Source organism: Temnothorax longispinosus, chromosome 5 (assembly GCF_030848805.1).
Source record: "Temnothorax longispinosus isolate EJ_2023e chromosome 5, Tlon_JGU_v1, whole genome shotgun sequence".
NCBI lineage: Eukaryota > Metazoa > Arthropoda > Insecta > Hymenoptera > Formicidae > Temnothorax > Temnothorax longispinosus.
The window spans coordinates 10,813,700-10,837,594 of record NC_092362.1 but is presented as its reverse complement, the minus strand read 5'-3'; the positions used below and the strand labels follow the sequence as shown (position 1 = coordinate 10,837,594).

General features: G+C 33.2%; 1 protein-coding gene and 2 pseudogenes across 2 annotated transcripts in view; 2 read left to right on the top strand and 1 right to left on the bottom strand.

Annotated features, from left to right (window-relative positions):
• The first annotated feature begins 488 nt into the window (after positions 1-488).
• Positions 489-2,699, top strand: LOC139812524 (brefeldin A-inhibited guanine nucleotide-exchange protein 1 pseudogene; annotated as a pseudogene).
• Positions 2,700-4,021: 1,322 nt separating this feature from the next.
• Ack (activated Cdc42 kinase) overlaps positions 4,022-23,895 on the top strand; it is a 68,963-nt gene continuing 49,089 nt past the window's right edge. The window contains exons 1-2 of one of the 2 annotated variants that reach the window (XM_071777368.1): positions 4,022-4,129; positions 4,264-4,513. The gene's annotated coding sequence lies outside the window, so the exon portion shown is untranslated. Of the gene's footprint in view, positions 4,195-4,263; positions 4,514-23,895 lie in introns of both variants that reach the window. The other variant, XM_071777369.1, reaches the window with a different exon arrangement.
• Positions 15,637-22,713, bottom strand: LOC139813391 (uncharacterized; annotated as a pseudogene).

Here is a 23,895-nt window from a genome sequence, read left to right as displayed (position 1 = left end):
GTCTATGCACATTTGTGTAGGTTGCATATCTATGCCATGCTTATGCTATGTTAAGGCTCAGTCACAATGAGAGGAATAAGGAATAAGATAAAGGAATTAGGAATAAGGCATATTGCATCTCACTTTAATGTACGTGTACTGAAGTGAGATGCGACATTCCCTTATTCCTTAATTCGTATGTATTTGACCGGAAATAAATGTCCGGGAAAGAATCTATCGTATGAAATCGTTTGTATTTCGTATGAAGACTTTTGAAGTGCAATTGAAAAGGTTTGTGAGTCATTATTCGTTTAATTGTAATTAATTAATTATTTTTGCATTTAGCCGAAATAGATAAATTAATAAAAGTTTTTATACGGAATCGTTTGTATTTTGTATGAAGAGTTATGAAGTGTGATTAAAAAGGTTTGTGAGTCACCCAGATAATTTTAATTAAATATTTATAAACTCGGTAATTAGCCGAAATATAGATTTTTAGTTATTCATGTTAAAAAAAGAAGGCGCTAGTGTTCCCGAAGGTCCGTCTGCAATCAGAATTAATATGAACGTTTTAAAAATTATTTTATACTGAAATAAATAAATATACAGGCTAATAAGCCTGTAGCTATAAGCGATAGTTGCTAATTAAGTTTGTCACTCATATTTCCATCTTGCAGAGGACCTCCGTAACGAGATCAAAGATGTACACCAGCTGTGCAGGGTGCAAGAGGTTATCTCAAACGCCCTTAATTGGGCCACAGTCCAATTAAGAGCGACTCAAATGTCATTACCGCTGAGAAGTACTTCTTGCCATTTGAGTCAGCATGTCAGAGCTAGTCACTACGGATTGTGGTGACGCAGCACTGGACTGCCTGCAGAAGTTAATCGCATATAGCTATCTCACTGGCAATGTGCCTGATTCAACGGAGCCTAACAAGCTGCTGATTGTGCGCATTGTCGAGACAATTTGCGGTTGCTTCACCGGTCCACAGACCGATGAGAGTGTGCAGCTGCAGATTATTAAAGCTCTGCTGACTGTAATGACAAGCCAGCATGTGGAGGTATACGAGGGTACGGTACTGTTAACAATTCGTACTGTTTACAATGTTTACTTGTCGTCGCGCAACCTGGTGAATCCAACAACAGCCTGTGCGACTCTCACGCAGATGATCAACGTGATCTTCGCGCAAATGGAGACTCAGGCGGAGGAAGAGAACGTGAGGCTTGATAAGGAACATCAGCAGGAGGGTTCTGTCATAGCAAACGGCAAAACTGAAGCTGAGCTAAGTCTTAGTTAGCTAAGTCTAACTAGCTCATCTTCATGAAACTTTACGTTGCGTGCGTCTATTTAATGACGATGGATGTAGAAAGCTCTTCAAATCACTTCGAGAGGATTATCAAAAGCGATCTCCTTATATCGCATATTTAATCAGATGTCGTCAGGGATTGCTGTCGACATTAGCTCACTTAGATAGGTACTGTTTATATATAAATATCATCTTTGTATGTAATGTATAAGTAAATGTAAGATGTTTAAATGTAAGATGTTAACCGTTTAATAATAATATTTTTCAGATTATGCGTGCGAGTTAAGTGCGATCGGGATGCTATCAATAATCATCTTGTATCCGTTTGTGTGAGGGTATTTTTGGAAAAAAAGAAGGCTTTCCTCCTGCGTTTCTGCGAAGAGTTTAAAAAGCTTACGCTAGCTGACGAGAAACAGGATCTCGTGGATAATTTTCTAGGGAAGGTCCACGTGGAAATGGACAACGATCCGATTTGGCAATGTACATGAATATAATTATTTATCTCGCAATTGATCTTAGCGGAGTGCTCAGAGACGTCTGAACTTACTTCTTACTTTCAGCGGCAAGCGCCAACCAGTTAGATTTGGCGAGAGTCGTGGTGGAAAGAACCGTCATGGCACGGGTATACCACAATGCGCTCTATCTAAATGAAGATGGAGATGTATATAGGGACCAGCTTTTTCACGGTCATATCAATAAGTTGGCAAAGGTCCCGTAACTTCAAATCACAGGGACCTACGCATTTCAAAAGTTTATCATTATATACGAATGCCCCTGGTCATGGGCGCAGGCTGAGTTGGCTGTGATATCGGCGTATAAGACTCCTAGGGATAAGTTGCAGTGTGTATTTTGTTGCGCGACTACCATCATGAATCTCTTCTCCATGGCATCGGAAAGAGGCATACCTGCTGCCGACGATCTGACTCCCGTGCTGGTCTACAGGTATGTCATAATCAAGGTATGCGATTGAAAAGAAAATTGTGATTTTAGCAAGAAGAGTGATTGTTAACGTGTGCTTAATTTCAGACTAATCCGCCGTCGTTGTATCGACTGTTCAATATGTAGACAGCTTTTACGGGAATCGATTGGAGGGAGAAGAACAATATTGGTGGACGCAGTTCTGCGCCGCGATCGAGTTAAAACAATGGATTAACAGTTTCTCAAGAGTATCACGATAAATAAGATTAGATTCGATGCTGGTGATAATGTAGAAATGTATCATAATCATAATTTGACGATTTCATAAAGAAGAAGACCAATATCTTGTGTAAAGCTAGCTAAACAGTTTTATGCTTCCAGTATCAATTAAAATTCTTAAATAGCCTCTTAAATAGTCTAACTGTTAGTTCTTTCGCACGTTATTATGTAACATTAGCAAAGACTGAATCAGATTATACGTAAAGTGTGGCTTTATCTTTATTTGTAACTCTATTGTACAATGTCACAGGACATCGAAAAAAAAAAAAGAAACGTTTAGATATTCTATAATTTATGTACAATACAGAACTTATAGAGAATTGATAACCATTTAGCAGGATAAACTGTGTTGGCGTACTCTTTCTACATGCGCACCTTCCTCAAGAGCCGAGACTCGAACCAGATCCGTGAAAAATATCGCCAGTTTCGTAGAGCTTTTGTACAGTTTTACTCTAGGAATATCGCGAGAGAAAGAAAGACTTCGGAGATTTTTATCTGAATCGATCGACATAAAGGGAGAGCATAGTAAAGAAGCTATTAGCTTTCGAGAATTTGAACGCATAATACTTTGTTATAATACTATGAGCGAATTAGTTTACGTCACTCTGTCAAATTTTAATATTAAATTACTAATAATATGTCGATATCGGTAGTTTAATAATAATACATTTAAAAGCGCTCAATTTAAAAGTAGGGCAATCCTAATAAACGACTGTAAAAAAAATTCAAGGTGGAACGCAATGGACAATCCGGTTGCTCTGACATGCTAACTTAAATGGCAAAAAGTACTTCTCAGCGGTAATGACATTTGAGTCTCTTTTAATTGGGTTGTGGCAGGGCGTTTGAGATAACCTGCTCTTCACCCTGCACAGCTGGTACATCTTTACAAACTTAATTAGCAACTATCGCTCATAGCTACAGGCTTATTAGCCTGTATATTTATTTATTTTAGTATAAAATAATTTTTAAAACGTTCATATTAATTCTGATTGCAGACGGACCTTCGGAAACACTAGCGCCTTCTTCTTTTAACATGAATAACTAAAAATCTATATTTCGGCTAATTACCGAGTTTATAAATATTTAATTAAAATTATCTGGGTGACTCACAAACCTTTTTAATCACACTTCATAACTCTTCATACAAAATACAAACGATTCCGTATAAAAACTTTTATTAATTTAGCTATTTCGGCTAAATGCATGGTGTAAAAATAATTAATTAATTACAATTAAACGAATGACTCACAAACCTTTTCAATTGCACTTCAAAAGTCTTCATACGAAATACAAACGATTTCATATGGTAGATTCTTTCCCGGACATTCATTTCCGGTCAAATACATACGAATTATTCCTTATTCCTTTATCTTATTCCTTTCCTCTCATTGTGAGAGCCCTTATGTCTATGTTCTATGCATTTTGTGTGCGATAGCCTTTACTTCTAGGGATTTTAAAGGGTGCATCGCATGACGCCCTCTCGCGCGAAAGAATTGAGTGATTGTATGCGTCTCTTCTACTCTAGCGCTTCTCACTTCGCACTGCTTCATGCTTACAGTGCTTGCACTGTAAAATCCATGTAAAATCCATACAACTTTAAATACTTTTATAGTTTTTCGTCTTTTCTCTGTACTCCGCTTTGCCTCGTACGTATGTGAAATCGTCGACGGCTGCGAGTAATTACAATCGATGATCTTATTTCGACTGTGCAGTTGCGTTAACGACGATCAAAGTACGCGTATAGGGATCGTTTCTGCAGCTGTGATCGTTATGCTTTTAGGTTAGGACGTAATAATCAGAGAATGTGTATTGCATTGGAAAATCGTCGAGTGAAAGTGCTTATTATCGGAAATTTTTTATTGAGCAAAGGACTGACAACGTTATTCTTGAGCGTCCTAAAACAGACAGCATTCTAGAAAATGTTTCGTAAAAAACTTCAGCGGAGGAATTGGCGGTTTCTCCGTGGATGAATCTTCTCTAGCATTCATCGCTTCTCGGACAAAAGAAAATGTCATAAGTGAGATCCGCAGGTTGGTGTAATTTTAAAGCTATATATCTTTTTGAATTGTTATACATGATTTACCAAAGGTAGATTGTCTGAACAGATCAGTAATTTATAGATCCGTTTGTCTTGTTGATTGTTATATCTTGCAAAGTTATAGGAGGCAAAAATAAAAAAAAAGAGTTTAAAGAGCACACAAATATTACCAACATATTTATCAATTTTTTTTATTTTGAAAAAGAATAGATTGTTTCCTGTACATTATTAACTATATAAAATGATTGTTAAATGTTAAAGTATCTAAGAAAGAAGATAAATAACTGGAGTTGAGATTAAATTTCACTATGTATTTGAAAATCCGAGTCAACTCCAATAATTAAGTTTCATTTTCTAGGATTCGAATAATATTTAATATATTATATATATATATATATATATATATATTTTTTTTTTTTAATATTCGCTGCAACTTTCTATATCTTAAATGGCTACTTAAAAGCTGACTACACACACAGATATATATCAAGAAACGGTATCGTGACACTGTCTCATGAGACATGTCTCATTGTGTCTAGGTATGTCTCCAAAGGTTTCATGCGGTACTTATCAATAAGTATCAACAAATATCGATACATGAATCTAGTTTCCCGCTGTCGATGGAATACATAGGCCTAGTTTACACCGATCCCTTGATACGCGTATCAAATAGTATATTTGAACTGATCAGCCAATAATCCGACTTATTTACTAGTTATTTACTATTTAATACGCGTATCAAGTGATCGGTGTGAACTAGGCCATAAAGACTGAAACAATGATACTGAGATAATGTCTCAGCTTGTTTTCGAGTGTGTATGGTAATATCGCGACAGATCCCCGCTAATCGCCACCGTGAAGTTGACACCTCACTTCCAAAAATTATGTACTCAGTACTAGAGACAAAAGATACCTGCTACATATTGCGGTGTGTGTATAGTGCATACTGAGACATGTCTTATCGAGTCGGTATCATGATACTGTTTCTTGATACCTACATATCTCTGTGTGTGGAGCCCGCTAAAGTTGTAATTTGAAAAAAAAAATTATTACAAGAGACATAAGATTAAATAGTAAGATCAAAATCTTCGAAGCACTCTCCCATAAAATCATATCTTTTGATTTTTATGTATCTTTTACTTAAGAACACTCTGAATCAATTTTGATAATTTTTTTCTTATATCTCTGCAAATATATGAACTACGATCTTTCGATTTTAGAAAATTCTTATTTTATCAAAAATTACAAGCGATCAATATTATGGGCTGCGTTCCAAAATTTACTCTGAGTAACTAAAATCTATAGTTTACGTTATGTACACTATAGCATTTTAGTTAACTGAAGTTAATTTTGGTACGCAGTCATGAAACACTGATATTTTTTTGAATAATTAAAATTAAAAACAAAAATCTTATTTAAAAGAAAGCATGCATCAAAAGATAGCCAATTATGATACTATAAGAAAAAGAAGAAAAAAAAGATTTGAATATCTTATTTTAATAATGAGAAAATGGAATTCAAAGATATGTAGTTTTGTTCTACAATATGTAGTTTTGCAACTGAATCCTTTGCTTTAAGGATTTCTGATATTTTACAAAGGTAAAAAAGGACTCCAAATACATAAAACGCATTTGAAAGTGTATTTGCAATAAGAATTTGTCAAAAATCTATGCAACAAAAGAGTATAGCAATGTTTACTAATTTTAAAATTATTTATCAATTTAAAAAATTCTTGAAAAACCTAAATATTAATTGCTTAAAAATGGATGTATAATTAGTGGATATGCAATCAACTTGATCATATCCTATCTTATTATAATTGATATTATTTGTCGTATTTTGCGCAAGTTGTAAGAGATAAGAGTCAAAAAGAAAAACAAAAAAATGTTTAAGTTGTTTAAGTGGAGATAACACCTTTGAACACGAGAAAAGATGAGTGCGGTAAATTGCTTACACAATTACTCAGCAAGTATAAATAACTTTTTTAAAATAGTTTTTCTATACATTTAAGAAGAAAATGTAATGTCGAACATGTTCGGCCATGTAAAAATGTTTGTTTATTAAATAATACAGGCTGAAAGAAAATCTTTTTTGTCATGTAATGTTGTGTCAATCTGGCATCTCATTTTGCGGAAACTCACAAACTATTGAGAGTTCTGGCTTCCTTTTTAATTATAGTTTCAATTAAAGTTTCCGATACGTTATAAACAAATAGTTTTGCCCATCGACCTATACTTTATAGTAGTCTATAGTATGGACTTCGCGATCTCTACTTTATTTGCATACGAAACACGTTCTAAAATTGAGTTAGATACAGCACGTGTGCGGCCAATCTCTGTCTCTTTTCGACTAATATTACAGTGTTGTGTAGAATGCGATAGATAATGATCGCAATCGCCTGCTGTCCTTCTTGTACATTGATACACACTTTCGACTTACATCATGCAGTCCATACTATAGGTCGATGGTTTTGCCTATTAAACAGAAAAAATGGGGCCGGACAAACTGAGACGCCAGGTTCACACAGCTCACTAGCAGTCTCACTTTGTTCTACACGAGTTTCGTCACTATATCTTGTCAGATTTTGCGAGATCTATAGTTCTATACGAATTCTATAGAGTTCTGCCATATAAAAATAAAAAAATTAATTATAAGGCAATAAAGACAAAATTACAATATAATAAGCATACTAAGTTGAGATGCTAAATCTCGGAGGTCCGGCTTATATAATTTAATATTTTTCGTATAGTTCTGAGCATACATAAGTATTTTCTATAGAATAATAATTTAGGACTCTCGAAATTGGAAATTCGTAATAGGATGGCTATGAGAGTCAAACGCAGTTGTCTGTGCGTAGATGATCAGAATCACTGATTTATTCCAAATCCATTCAAAATGAATTACGATCGAACGTTTCAGCTCATAGATCGAGTCATCTTCAACGATATCAAACGACGATAAAATTAAAATATTACACAGTTCTCCATTCTAAAGTGGTAAGTTTTCTGCTTGGAGATTTCAAAAACGAAATTGAAAAAGATTACTAGATCCATATCTGTAAAAATAGTTACCTTATTACACCAAGTATTAATTTAAAATTATATGGTAATTTACCAAGTAGTCTGGAGAACAAATGCATCAGAATAAGCCAAGCAAGGCGGGTATATAAATGCGGTGTGAACATCACAGAGAAAAATGTATAATCTGCACAAGGGATTCTGAGATCCCGACGGCACGACGCACGAAACGGTATTAACAGGAAGAGGTCTTAAGTCAAATTATACAACGTGTAGGTCAAATAAGTAAGAAATAAAACTAATAAATATTCGGTGTATAAACAATGAAAATTGTAAACGTGTAGGTCAAGTCAAATTATAAAACGTGTCGGTCAAATAAGTAAGAAAATAAAACTAATAAATATTCGGTGTATAAACAATGAAATTATAAACGTGTAGATAAAGCCAGTAAGAAATGAAACTAAATATTCTATGTATAAGCAATGTCAGGCGGTACGACGCAAATTGTTTCTGGGCATGGTTTACAATTTATTTAGAATAGACACGTATGCATGGCGCATGAACTCTGTATCCGTTTGCAAGTTGAGACTATTTTTTTGTAGCTTGATATGAGACATCTCTGAAACAAGTCGTTTTCCTAAATATCGTTCCCTATCTAGGATTTCAACGTTTTCCCAAATTCGTGGTCGAAATTAATTTTATGTTTAGTAATAACAGACTAGGTTGTTGTATTTCTGCGAATATGGTTACGATGTTCCGAAATTCTCATTTTTAATTGCCTCATCGTCTGACCAACATATGACGCGTCACAATTTTTACATGAAATTTTATACATTACATTTTTATTTGATTGGATAGGGAGAATGTCCTTCTGCACTTTAATAAACTTATCAAGTTTATTCAGACCTCGATTCAGACTATAGAACGACAAGTTAACATCTGTAATAACTCTTTTAAATTTTTCGGATATATTAGAGACATATGGTACTGTAAACCATATAAGTTGTCTCTCTTCGTTTGTTGATGAAGGTTCATTCTGTTTTCGAGTGCATTTGATTAGCAGAGATTTAATTCTAATATTAATAGTGTTAAAAATGAATGTCAACGGGTAGTCATTCTCTAAGAGAGTGTCTATTACGAATTTAAGATTTTTTAAATGATATGTCGGATGTGAAAGTAGAAATGCCCTATCGACCATGCCCATAACTGTGCCTCTTTTTGGGAAATAGGGTGCTGCGATAAGAAATTAAGATAACGGCCTGAGAACGTCGGTTTATGAAACTAATCAAATTCAAGAGTATTATTGTTTTTTATCATTGTTACATCTAAAAAGTTTAATCTGTCACCTCCTATTTCATAGGTAAATTGTAACCTAGGGTGATAAGAATTAAATACCTGTAGTATTGTGTCAATCGAATTAAATGGTACAGCCATAGCAATATCATCTACGTATCTGAAGTAAAACGGTAAAAACAAAGTAAGTGATCGCAACACCCTACTTTCCAGATCCTGCATCACCATATCGGCAGCGATGGGAGACAACGCTTTGGAATAGAGAATTGTGCAATATTTTAATTTTATTCGTCGTTTGATATCGCTGAAGATGGCTCGATCTATGAGCTGAAACGTTCGATTGTAATTCATTTGGAATGGATTTGGAATAAATCAGTGATTCTGATCATCTACGCATAGACAACTGCGTTTGACTCTTATAGCCATCCTATTACGTATTTTTTATAAAGTTCCGGGCAGTAGCATTGTTGTATGATTTCTAAATAAATTAATACCACCTGAGAGCCGAGTACTTGAAGAAAACAGAGTGAAACGTTGTGCGAAATCTCGGAGTTCCGGTTTATGTAAAATGTTTTTCAAATAGTTCTAAGCATACTGAAGCATTTTCTAAAGAGGTCCCGGCACTATCAATGCTGTATGATTTTTTAATAAATTTATATCGCCCGAGCGCTGAGTATTTAGAATAGAGTGACACGCTGTGTGAAATCTCGGAGTTCCGGATTATGTAAAATGTTTTTCGAATAATTCTAAGCATACTGAAGCATTTTCTAAAGAGGTCCCGGCACTAGCAATGTTGTATGATTTTTTAATAAAAATATCGCCCGAGCGCCACGTACTTAGAGATAATGGAGTGAGACGCTGTGCGAAATCTCGGAGTTTCGGATTATATAAAATATTTTTTGTATAGTTCTGAGCATACTGAAGCATTTTCTAAAGAGTTCCGAGCGTTAGGATCTTTGTGTTAATTTAAAAAAATTAATGTTATCCGAAAAGTAATCATGACGGAACAAGGTTTCCGTCGGAGTTCTGGTCCTCCTAAAATTATTCTCGTATAGTTCTCAACATATTTATGCATTTTCTAAAGAGTTCCAAGTGTTAGCACTGTTGTATAGATATATTTAGAAAAACCAGAACTCCGGTATTTCGACCAGCATTTCATCTTCTTCTGACATAATGATACTTGTCGGATAATATTAATTTTTTTAAATATAACTCAAAGGTCCTAACGCTCGGAACTCTTTAGAAAATGCATAAATATGTTGGGAACTATATGAGAATAATTTTAGAAGGACCAGAACTCTGATTTTGACCAGCGTCTCACCTTGTTCCGTCATAATGATTGCAATATATAGACATCGGATTTTTTTTATATGCAGGTTGGAAAGAGCAATTAATAACTAAGATTACGTTATTTATAGTGTCCAACATATTTATACCTAGTTGCATACATAAGTTGCAGTGTAAAGATGTTAGGCATTATAAATAACATAATCTTAGTTATTATCTAATCGCTTCTTTTCACCAATCTGCATATAACAAATTTTTTTTTAAATAGAACCGAATAGAACTAACTTAAAAAAGCTTTAAAAAGTATAAAATAATACTTTTAAGAATTTCTTTCAATTTTTTGAAGTCGGCGCCCAATTAATTTAGTAATTATTAATTTGACGCTGACCTCAAAAAATTGAAAGGAATTCTTAAAAGTATTATTTTACGTCTGTGAAGTTGGCACCTCTTTTTCAAAATTTGAAAAAATTTATTAGTTCTGGATACCCCAGCAAGAGTTCTAGAGTTCTCTATCGATTTTAGAAAGAGTTCCGTCATTTAAAGTTAAAGTGACGAAAACACTATTTTAAAAATGGAGGGGCTAACTTCACGGCACCCTCATTTTTGAAAAAATAAATCTTTTATGGTAGATTCGGAAAGATTTCGATGAGTTCTAGAGTTTTCTATAGGTTTTAGTAAGAGTTCCGTTCAAATAACCCTAAAAATCGATGGTAAAGTGGAACCAATAATTTCCCCATTTTTAAAAAAAAATCAATTTTTTACGGTAGATTCAGAAAGATTTCAATGAGTTCTAGAATTCTCTATAGGTTTTAGTAAGAGTTCCGTTCAAATAACTCCAAAAATCGATGATAAAGTGGAACACATAATTTCAAAGTTGCACTAATTTTCAAAAATCCGCAGTTTCTGCGGGTGCCAGTTCAAAAATCCGCAGTTCTGGTAGCCCCCCGAAGAGTTCTATCGATCAATATTATGACCCAAAGCACTACTAATAGGGGAGACCGGGGCTGTCTACACTTTATGCTTTTTTCAAGTTTACTAAAAAACTAATAAAGGTATTTGGCTAAACATTTTAATGGTGTAGCCTTTCAACCTTGTTAGAAAAAAAAACAATTAGAATTATTCATCTTTTATTATTTTAAGGAGGTTCGCCTATTAATCGAAAGTCAACTTAGAGTTTTATTTTTTTTATATGATTTACATAAACACTTTACACAAATAATCCAAATTATTCAGAAGTTTACCACTTTGAGCCTATCGCCTCATGAGAAACGGTCGCTCTGAGGTAGATGATTACTGATTTAGTACACACTTAGGCAACTTAGGACTTTGAAAAACTAGCATTTGACAGATGGAACATCAAGGATTGTGTAAATTTAAAAATCGGATTTTACCGTGTAGATTTAAAGCTTTATTGTCACAAAGTTTACTTTTATTTCGCGGATTGAATTAGCAGTGACAGACTTGGCAACGCCGCAGCGCAACACCTGATACGAACCCAACCTCACAAACAATGTTTAACTATATACTAGTCATGAATCCACGACACGCAATCATTAATGTATTAATCATTTTAAGTCTTTAGTATTCTCTGACGATGATTTATACCTATAGGTTTTTATAATTATTTGTGATTTTTTTTACTTTATAGTTGGATAATAAGTACCTGACAACGATTCCCGAGTCGTTGACGCTCTCATACTTCGGCATACATTTGTTAATATTCTAATAATTTACACTAATAAATTATACTAATAATTTACAAAGAATAAAGTACATAAGTAACATTCACAATTTATTATACTAATATTGCATATAATTCGAGTTTGCTGTAATGACATTATTTTTCAATCGCATTTTTGACTCGAGAATAGTAGGCGAACCTTCTTAAAGAGGTAAATTTTTTAAGTAGGCAAGTCAAGCGTAGACAGCCCCATGTGCGGGGCTATCTATCCATATTCGAGGGGCTATCCGTCCACGTAATAAAAAACACATTATTTATATTAATTTTTATACTTATATTTTTATATTTATAATATTATTTATTATTAATATATAATATTTAAAAAATTGCTTAGTCGTAGTCAGAGCAATAGTAGGCACTTTGTGTAGATTTTTTGACAGGATTCCTGCGTGGAGCTGAACTTTTCTTTATATACGGTGGCATCAAACTGATTTTGAGTCTGTTGCAAAAGCAATGTGATGAGTTTCTTTTGTCCCTTTAATTCTTTAATCTTTTTTTTTATTTGGGGCCTTTACTTTATGCTCGGTAGCTCGCTCGGTAGCGTTTGAAATAGAAAATACTTAATAATTTAAGACAAACTCATATATTTAACTTAGCGTGTATTTTTAAAATAAAAATTGGGTAACGATTCTTGAATTGCAGGATCAAGTAGCTGCTCATAGGTCACTTTTTTACAGTAGCGAGTGAGAGCCCGAACATTTATTCCAAAGTCTAACGCTGTTTTTACGAAAAGATTCTCGCTCGATTTTTATTCTTTTAATTGCTCTAAGTATAATTTTATTGGATGTCTACTTTATCCGTCTTAAGGAAAGTCTTTATTTTGCAGTTACGCACCATTATCTATTTAAAAGAACAATTTGTCATTGAAGTGTGGACACATTGCCCCATCAAAAATAGGACAGATAGCCTCGATGACGTTTTTCAGTTTTTAACATGTTGTCAATTTTAAATTATGCAGAATTAAGATCTGACGCTTCTCACACCTGATAACTATATATTAATTGATAATATTATGAACTGTTTACTTCAATTTGAGTTAAACTACTGTCGCACAGCAAATTTCTCGACTGTCGAAAAATGTGAATAATTGTTTTTGCTTATTTTTTAACATATATAGCGTCTGCGAGAAGCATCGCTAGAAAACAAACAACGTTTGAATCTCTTATGTAGAGCACTTTTGAACTATTTGTTAAAATAGTAGAGACATCTGTCTCTTAAAGCCTCAGATAGCAGTACTGTGGACACATAGCTCCCGTAGACAAAGATATCCCCGGTCTCCCGTATAGCTGGTAAATTGTATCAATTATTTTTTCTTTAGAACTTTTTCTATTTTGGCAGTGTGCTATGAAAGATCACAAAAAACTCCGTATTTATTTTTCTTCTATAAAATAAGTGAATTACCTGATTTTATTCTGGCAATACAAACATTTTGGATCGGCCATCTTGAATCCGCCATGTTAGATTTTTCTATTTAATTAGTTATGAGATTGCTCACTCTTTTTTCTTCTAGAACCTTAGACTTAAGAAACATAAAGCCCCAGGGATCTCTGTATTAATTAGAGAAAAAAGAAAGTCATCAGGGGGGGATACAGGAAAATGAGGTATATTAAGCTATTTAATTGTAACTATTGTAAGTCAAATTATCAGAACACAATAAATTTATATACACAATTAATTTGCTAATTTTTGCTCATTTTTGCTTTTAAAAGGAATTTTTTTGCTGCAACTATTAAGGAGGTTGTAAGGAGAATGCAATATGTTCAGACTGGCAACTTTGTGATATAATTTTATTTACAAATAATGGTTACATGTGAATTTTTACCTCTATTAAGCTGGACACCCCACTATCGCAAATCAAGTTTGCACTAGGTTAAAAATTTAGTACTATTTAGGTGCTAATTAAGTGCCCTAGGCCGAATTTTTGTGCTCAAACCATTTAGTAGGAAATCGCGTAAAAAATGGGAGGATCCAGTTTGCCATTAAGCTGGACTCCCCTATATCAGAAAATTGTCCTATATAGAAGATAAGTATACTATAATTTAGTGCTAATTAGGTGCTCTAAGATAACGATAACATTGACAGAATATAACATTTTTTAAAATATACCACTATATACTGAACACAGCACCGTCGCGTTCGACACCAACACTTAAAAAACTTGCTGCATGAATATATTCGTTACTAAAATGATCTAGAAAACACATATTATTAAAATATTCCAAGATCTGAGTTTATTGCTAACAGTAAAACAATTACGATAATTAACTTCCAGCCGTTGGCGCCGAGCACTAAGTTCCGTCACCTGATTGTCTACGAATTAAGCCCCTTGCACAATGCCAGGCAACAGGCAATAGGAACAGGAAATAACCAAAAAATCGTTAATTACAACCTAAAAAATTTGAATGCTATGATTGGTCGGCAACAGACAATAGGCACAGAATTTCCAACGTGACGGAAACTCTGTGTCTATTGCCTGTGTCACTGTTTTTTTCTGCGTTTATACATGATTTCTGATTTCTATTCCCTGTTCCTATTGCCTGTTGCCTAGCATTGTGCAAGGGGCTTTAAATGCTCGCATGATTATAGTATTAAAATAATTCTCAGACACCGTACTTTCAAAAAATATGATTGGAATTTAGTGCTAGCTGCATCACGATTAAAATGGCTATCGGTTATTGAAATAAATTTCGCATATCTCTATCCACGCACGCACGCACGCACGCACACACACACAGGCACACACCAGCATGACCAGCATGACCGTACACATCAAGGACTACCATGAGCCGATGACCTATTTTTCCGATGTTTAACACTCTGTAACTCGAAAACTGTCCATTTTTGGACTTCATGCCCATAGACACTTTTCATAGACATCATAAACTACATCATACTAAATTTTCAGTCAATTTGACCGGGATCCATTTTCCCGTGGTTTTTTGCGGGGTCCTTTAACAATGTGATCAAGAGATCAGCGATTGAAAAAACGCTGCATTTAATGTAATGAGCCTGGAACTAACAGTAGAAGTCTCAGTTGATAATATAATCATTTTTTATCATTTTCTTGGCATTTGGCCGCTATTTAAATTCCGTCATTTTGAAATTTGATATTTTTAGTGCAAATTCGTTACCAGGGACGAAGAAAACATTGTATCACTGGATTTCATAAAAAAAAGCAACCGCTTTAGTACGCTCTAATGAGCGATATTGCTTTTTAAAGTTCAGTTTTTCCAGGTTTTGGCCGCTATATTAGGTCCGCTATATTGTTTTTTAAAAAGGCCTGAGTTAAAACAAAAGTACATGCATATAGCAATAAAATGAGCCCTAAAAGAAATTTTTCGTTGGTGGGGAGAAGAAAAGGTTAGGAGAAGTGATCACGTGGTTATTGACGCCTTTAATCTTGCTGCGGGAAAAATATCATCGTGCAATACATTGTGCAAATACAATACTCATAAAAATACATGTAAAAATGGTTTGGTATTCAAGAATCAGACTTTATTTATAGTGATACACAATGACAAACTCGTATATGCTCTTAATAGTTATTCGTTCATAATGTAATTATTTATTATAATTAGTTCAACATGTAACGTTTAATTATAATTTTTTAAATAAAAGTATTTAGTACATATGAATAAAATTAGATAAGCAAAATAACTTGTTGCACATGTAATTAACGTAAAATACATGTTTTATCTATAAAATATATAATATATTATATTCAAATATAATATCATAAATCTGCAAAAATGTAAACAATAATATGTGAAAATATAATTATTGGTTTTGAAAAATAACAATTCGATTGTGAAAACTTCTTATTCGTTTTACATTTTCACTTAAAGTTTTGCCTTCGTGATATAATCTTATAGAAAAATATTTTTTCAGAATATTATTTAATAATTCGTCTTTATGATTATTAATAAGGGATTTTTCAATTAGAAAATTTAACTTTTTAAACATATAAATGACAGTAATAATTTTTTAGCACAAATCATTAATTTTAGCAGCACGTTCTTTGTAGATAAAAGATGTTTTACTTCGCAGTACTTTTTCTGCAGTTTTGCAAATTTTTATTACATCAGCAGATGGTGACAATAAACCTCTTCTATTTTTCATATTATCTAACGTAGGTGCTCTATTTTTAATTTTTTGAAGTTCAGAATAAATTATATCATTTTCCAAACATTCTATACAAATATCACATTTCAACGTTTTTTTTTTTTAACTGTTTACTACAGCACCAGCAATGTACATTAGCCATCTAATAAATATGTTTTTGGATTAAAATTTTTTTTTCTCAGTGTACGTATAATAACTGGTGTTGGAACGAATATAATTCTGAAGTAGTAATGTTGTTCTTTCAAATAAATATTTTCTTTATCTTTAATTAAACTCCCCCCCTCTAAAAAAATTTATTTGAAAGAAAAACATTGATATTATGGACAGGTGCAATTAGGAATGGCAGTGCTCAATTTAAAGTCAACTTTGTTTGTAATATATTCTGCTTTTGATAAAAATTTATTTATTCTAAGGGTAAATCGAAATGAAATATTTCTTACCACAATGTTAAAAAAATTTAAAAAAGTATACTATGGCATTATGTTGCGTGAAATCTGTTTAAGAACTAAAAGTTTAATAAAAGATACTAGTGAAAACATTAAATCATAGGATTATAAAAGAGTTAAAAGTTATAAGATATAGAAATGATTAAAGGTTATATAAAAGATTATATACAAAAGTTTTCAGAAATAGAAAAGGGTTAAAAGTTATAAGACATAGAAAGTCATTAGCATGATGTAAAAAGATAGGTGTAACATTGCGCATGATCGGACAGCCAATAAGAAATTGGTCGCAAATGCAGCCGCGAAATTTGAATGTAAGATAAATTATATATACTAAAAATGTAAACTATAAAATTAAAATCTGTTAAAATACAATGCAAAAGCGCGGCGAATAATGAAATTTGTAAGATTATTGTTTTATACATACATAATATCAATTTTGTTGTTCTTATTAGTGATAAAACAAAACTGTTCCAGTGAAATATATTTGATTTCCACAGTCATATATACATGAAAATGTATATAAATATATAAATAATGAAAAGATTAAATTTATTAATTGTATTTTTAAATATACCATAAACATAAACATGTATTAAAACTGCTAACTATATGACATTGTTTTAAACGTTGTACATATATTTTACTGTAATATTAGTCATACGTAATGTTTACTATAGAATATAGAAAATATGCGCATATGCGTTTTACAGAACCCAGGGATTGTAATAAACAGAACTTTGTAATTTTATGATATTGTAGATGTTATATGAAGTAATCTTTTTCATTCCTGGACTCCTGTTATTTGTACTATTTTATCACAAGAATATTAAATTCTGCTAAACCGAATGAAAAAAGAAAGTAGTATTAATTTGGGTTTATTTATTTTAATGACTGCACCTTATTAAAATGTTGTTTCTGGTTATTTTGTCACATATTTACAATCAACTCTTTACATATAGGCTATTAAAAATATGACAGGAGTTTGATATATTATGAATAATTTCTTTATTCCAATTGATGGGGATTTCGAAGGTCTCTCGGTTAGATTTCCGTCTCGTATGGTATAATCAAAAAGCTAGAGTATATTATAGGTAGATTAAAGGTAGACTTTCTTAATCATAAATCAATCACAATCGGACAGATTTCAATATACAACCACAGTTTATTGCCAGACACAAGTATAAAAAAAATATCGCGACGCATACAGTACTCACAACAGTATAGCAATAATAAGTTTATCAAGCAAGTGTAGTCAAGCAAGTGGACTCCCTCAGTTCCGCCTCCCGCAGACCAAGCTACTTGATCCCAGCCGCGAGATACGGGTGTTGAGGAGAGACCGCTCCTATGGATCGCTCTTTAATATTCTGCGACCAGGGTAAACATGAAAATCATGATTCAGCATTCGCAAGGCTAATCTTCGGCGTTAATCGGCTTCAAAATGGGCGATAGATTTGTTGAACAGTTGCTCATTAAATTGTCCGTTGTGTGTCTCTTAAAAAGCTGAGTCTTCCCTGAAGCAAGATCGGATTGAGTTTCTAATCCGACAAGGCTAGTTTCATCCGCGCCTCTGATGCTAACATGCTATCATCGCCACCTGAAAACAAAGTATTCAAGATTATATGTTCAAATAATTTGCTAGAACCAAATATAGATGTATTATAATATTATAATACATCTATATTTTTTGTGTCTAAAAAGTTCTATTGTTATGTCCTGTAATAATACTACACAACACTACATTAACTAACACTACACAACACTGCACACAACACTACACAATAGAACCCCAGGTAGAACAGCAAATCACAATAAAGTCAAAATGATATCAAAATGACGATTTTTGGTCATTTTATCATTTTGATGTCATTTTGACTTCATTGTGACTTTCTGTTCTACCTGGGACACTACATTACACTTCACAATACTTCACTTCACTTCACTTCTCTTCACTTTACTATTTTAATAACTGTTTAGTGTTTATAACTTTTCCCGCTTTATTGCCCGAGAATGACAGCTAACAACAACAGCTGTTAGCAGCCATATTGCTTTTTAGCATTTGCGACCAACTCCTGATTGGTCCATAACTTTGGACGAGTGCGCATCCACGGGAATGTTACACCTATCTTATTACATCATGGTCATTAGATATAGGATTATAAGATATAGAAAAAGTTAAAAGAATGAGTATATATTTATATTAATGTTAACATGTTAATGTGATACAGTTTATTTTAAAAGTTGATATAAGATGATATATGTTTAACATATAAACTACTTGCTGTTACTCATTAGGTGAAATAAAATAAAAAATTCAACTGCCAAATTAAATTTTCGAGAGATAAAATCGAACATTTAAATTACGATTAACTTTACTTTTACAACCGCGAACTGAACACTTAATTCTGCTCGTAAATTTACAATGCGGAGAAAATTCCATATTAATAAAAATACAAAGCCCAGTAACGCAAAGCCAGTATGACCGCACGTCAAGCCTGTACAATGCCACGAACCCTGTTACCATTCACTGCTTTCACTTTCGACCACCAGATGTCATGGCGACGAATGTCAGATCCCAATTCTGTAAACGTTAACGATATTCGTTACGTGCTTTGCGCTTCTTTCCCATGGCATATTACATCTGCGCAAAACACACATAATTGATATTGTTAACGTTTACAAAATAGGCCTTTTAGTTTAACGTTAGTTACAATACAGTTACACACGCACACACACACACACACACACACACACACACACACACACACACACACACACACACACACACACACACACACACACACACACACACACATATATATATATATATATATATATATATATACGCGCGCGCGCATATACGCATATAAGCATATACATGCGAGTGCAAACATACATGTAAAAATCGGCTCTTTTAAGGTATTCCTTTTATGACACCAAAGTCTTAAAAATTAACTGATTTTTTGGTACGAAAGAGTTAAAATGCATATCTTTACGCCAGAAAAAAATTAAACCACATTACCGAACATATAAAGAAGAATTATGACTTTGAAAATTCGATATTTTATATGTGACGTTATCGAAAAAGTCGATTTTCTACATTTCAATGTAATAATTTGTTTATCAAATATTTTAAGATATTAAATATTAACTGCGCTACATATTCGCTAAACTCTATACTTTCGATAGTGCCGATAAAAATACAGAGTCACCGAATATTTAAACAAAATATTTATGTTAAAAGTTGACTTGAAATGTGGTTTATAGATGAATATTTTTAATGGCGACTTTCAAGGAATTATTTGGCAACGCTGCAAGCTGTGCGCTCATATCACACTTCAGTTCATCACGTACGGTTTATTATCAACTTTTATTTTCACAAATTGTCCCTTATTTTTGCCCACATTACTCCTCACTTTATGTTTCTTATCACTCATTATTATTATAAAATCTCTTTTTGATAAAAAGAAAATGTCACAATATTCTTTGATTAATGAAATTGACACTTACATTGACACTTTTGTTATCAACTTCACATTTTACAATCGGCGCCTTAAAAAGCGCAGCGTTGCCATATTGTTCTGACAGTAAAATTTACCGAAAAATGAAAAATTTCTAAATACACATAATATTTTCACTTTTTTCTTATAATTAAACATAATAATCAATTATAACTTGATTTTATATAAGTTTAATGCAATATACAAGAGTTTTCTGAGGCCCTGCTTAAGCGCCTACAAAATACGCTCCTCCGTGAAAGGAATATCTTAAGGGCCAAATGATGTGCGAAGTCCGATCACGCAACCTCCCCGCGGTGCACATTACTGCACATTGGATAACGCCAATGCCGACAGCAAAATACGCACGCTTATACGCGTACGTACAGTCACGCGAATACACTCATACGAACACAAACATAACACAAAATATAATACATATATATTTTTATTTACATTGTATTATAGGTCAGACATACAAACACAGACACACGCACGCATGCACACACGCACACATACGCACTTACTCAAATACTTTTAGTTGCACAATAGACCTGGTGATGTTGTTGCTGTTATACTATAGTTATTAAGGGCAACGGCTTATGGAGGTTAAAAGATTGATTTTTGGGGATCATGCTTATGATGATTTTTGATCAGCATCACATAAATTATCTATTTCCAAAGTTTCAGTCAATTTCACCGAAATCCACTATCCCACAATAGTATTGAAATAACACTTTATTTTGAACAATAATAGCATCTAAACGGTTGATTTTTATTAATATTGCTCTTGTGACTTTTAATCAGTATCACATAAACTATTTATTTCCAAAGTTTCAGCTAATTTCACCGAAACCCAAAATACATATGATTATGGCAGGGTCCTTTGTTCTAACAAATAAACATCGTGACTAGCATCATGTGCACCTTCAACAGGAAGTGATAGCTCCTCCGCGAGAGTAGTTAACGTACATTGTCCTTTTTTCGTTTTTCCGGAATCTGATTTCTAATTAATGATAGAGTATTACAAAAACCGATGATAACATCACTGAAATCTTCTAATAAAGGCGATTTTTTAATACTGCATATTAAACGTGGAACATCAAAAGTGCAGTTATGTGCTACTAGAATGCACTTTTTATCGAAACTTTTCAGAATGTTTAACATCTCTCCTAAAACTAATTTTAATAGATACGATTGCACTTTTAATCCATGTAAATACAGTTTGTCCTCGACCCAAGATAAACCGTTGATTTCCTATACTCGTTTTGGTATAGAAGTATTTGGTATAGAAGTATTTTGGATTTATATACATGTTAAAAGTTGTAACTCCGCATTACATAGCAATTTAAAGCATATTACAATGTAAGTGCAAGCCAGAAGTTTTTAAATAAAAAAAAACAATGGTATACGCGGTAGACGTAAATGTTTTTTGTACAATACACTTAGATGAACTGACGATATTATCATCTTTCTTGCTTGCACTTATATCCAAAAGACTTAAATTTGTTTTATACGCATTTCCCTCTGTTGTTTCTTTTCGATTTTTTAATTGAGTTCGTTGCTTTTGCAAAATATTTCGCCTTTGTTTAAATTCTTGAGTTTGTGCCTTGTTAAACCTAGTTGAGGCACATATGTTTGCATATTTGACGTATTCTGACATATACTTGCTACAATTCACGAAGATAAAATACGTTTTTTTCCGATGAAATCAATGTTCGATATTAATCCGACGAAATTTGAACGATTAAATAAACGGCGACTCATTTTCTATTTACATATTATCGGAAATTACACTTTATTGGATAAAGGCATGTATTACTTCATCCGACAGCTCCAAATCCGTTTGAAATATATCGGAAAGAGTAATTAAACGCTTTTTTCCGATTAATGTTGCTGGACATTTTTCTCAGTGCATGGCAGACATAGCACCATTTAGGCTTTCGTTTGCCTGACTCGACGCTCCAGCCACAAATTTCTCTGAATTACTTGACAATTGTAAAAAGAGTACTTCCCAGCAAACACAGTTATGTAACCGTTATATTGGCGTAATAAAACGAAATGTAACGTGCAATGTAACCTGGAGGTTTCAGTTATATATATGTTAATTGTAATTTCCCATTCATGTGACATTGTGTGGACATAACAGCAATATAACGCATTATATTGAAATTATATAAAATACTCTAATTTAATGTAACTGCTATATTAATTGCCGAAAATGTATATAACTGCAATATATATACTACCGAAATACTGTTACATATCTAGTATTGAAATTTGAAATAGCCATATAATGCCCAAAGTTATTTGTATCTATAATAACTGTAAAGTTAAAATTTATATCTTTTATGCAGATAGTATAATACAACAACAGCAAATTATATAATACAACTTGTAACTTAATTTTATCTAAAATATAAGTAGAAAGGGCTGTAAGGGTCACAACGCGGATCACGGTGCGTTCAGATATAATTGTGATTTATTCCTCAATTTACAAAAATCCAAACGTTTCAGTTCCTGTCCGAGCCATAGTGGTATAATATTAACATCAAAAATATATATTCTCCCTTAACATGGTGTTAGATAAAATTAAGTTACAAGTTGTATTATATAATTTTCTTAATATTTCCTTGATATTTCCTTTTGTGACCGTTTAAATATTGATAGCATAAATAATTTATTGATTTATGTTATACAATTTGTGTTATACTCGTGTATAACACGAAGAAGTAATGTGGCACATTTGTACAATTGCTATACAAATTATTAAAATTTATCTGTATATATTTTGTATATACCTAACCTAACCTAACCTATATATATATATATATATATATATATATAATTAAAAAATATATAGTGCCAATAAATAAATATATAGCGCGCGTCTGGTTGTACATTATGTTTTATTTCTATCTCAAATGTAACCCTTGTTGTTTATGCATGCGTTTTTGCGCGTTATAACGCACGTCAAACATGCGTCTCCATACATTATCCCAATCAAAACGCGCGCGTCAGACACGCAACGATAAATTAGAAAGAGAGAGAGACTTATAACAGTGAGAGGAAGTGAGACAGATTATCGGTGCTCTGATTGGTTACATATCTTGCACGCGCATGTGCAGTTCATTTTCATCCACGCTGAAATCGGGAGAGTTGCGCTACTGTATATACTGTGGTAGCGCGGCGTCTCGGTACTAGATAGCCTTCCGTCGTGCGCGGGTGACGATCCGGCCAGGTATCGATCACTGAAAAACTCGTAGCGGTTTTTTTCGCAGCCGATTGTGCTGGTGGTGTCGTAGTTGCTCGATGATGGCTCCCACCGATGCTTCTACGATTCCTGTAACCTAACCTCTTCTTTCGATTTGTCTATCGCCGCAGTATCTTCTGGTGATGCTTTTGCGGTTTCTCGTGGCTCAGTTTCTCCTTCTTTCGAAGGAATACTTTCGGAAGCGACACTTACGTTGCTTGTTGGATCTGATTAATATGATCCGCGGATCCGCGAGCGCGCGACCGTCCCGGCCGAAACGTGATGGAATACTTCCTAACCTCTGTCACCATGCAATGCATGGCAATGGGCGCGTTCAGCAAATACCAACTGTTGAGTTCTATATAAAATATATAAATAAAACCGCGGCGTCTTAGAATAATTGTGTATACGTACAATTCTAAAATAAACCAAAATATATGTATTTTAATAACTTAAAACATACTTAAGACGAATTAATAAAAGCGAGTCAATGCCGGTCATAGTCTGAATTCTAGTCTTATATAAGTATGTTTTATGTTATTGTTAATATACATATTTTGGCTTATTTTATAATTGTACGTACAATATAATATTTTAAGACGCCGCGGTCTTGTTTATATAACTTATATTTATATAAATAATAAATCCTATAGATATCAATATATTGCATGTTTTGTCAGTATATATCTCTGAACGTATTATGTTGACGTTATATTGTTGT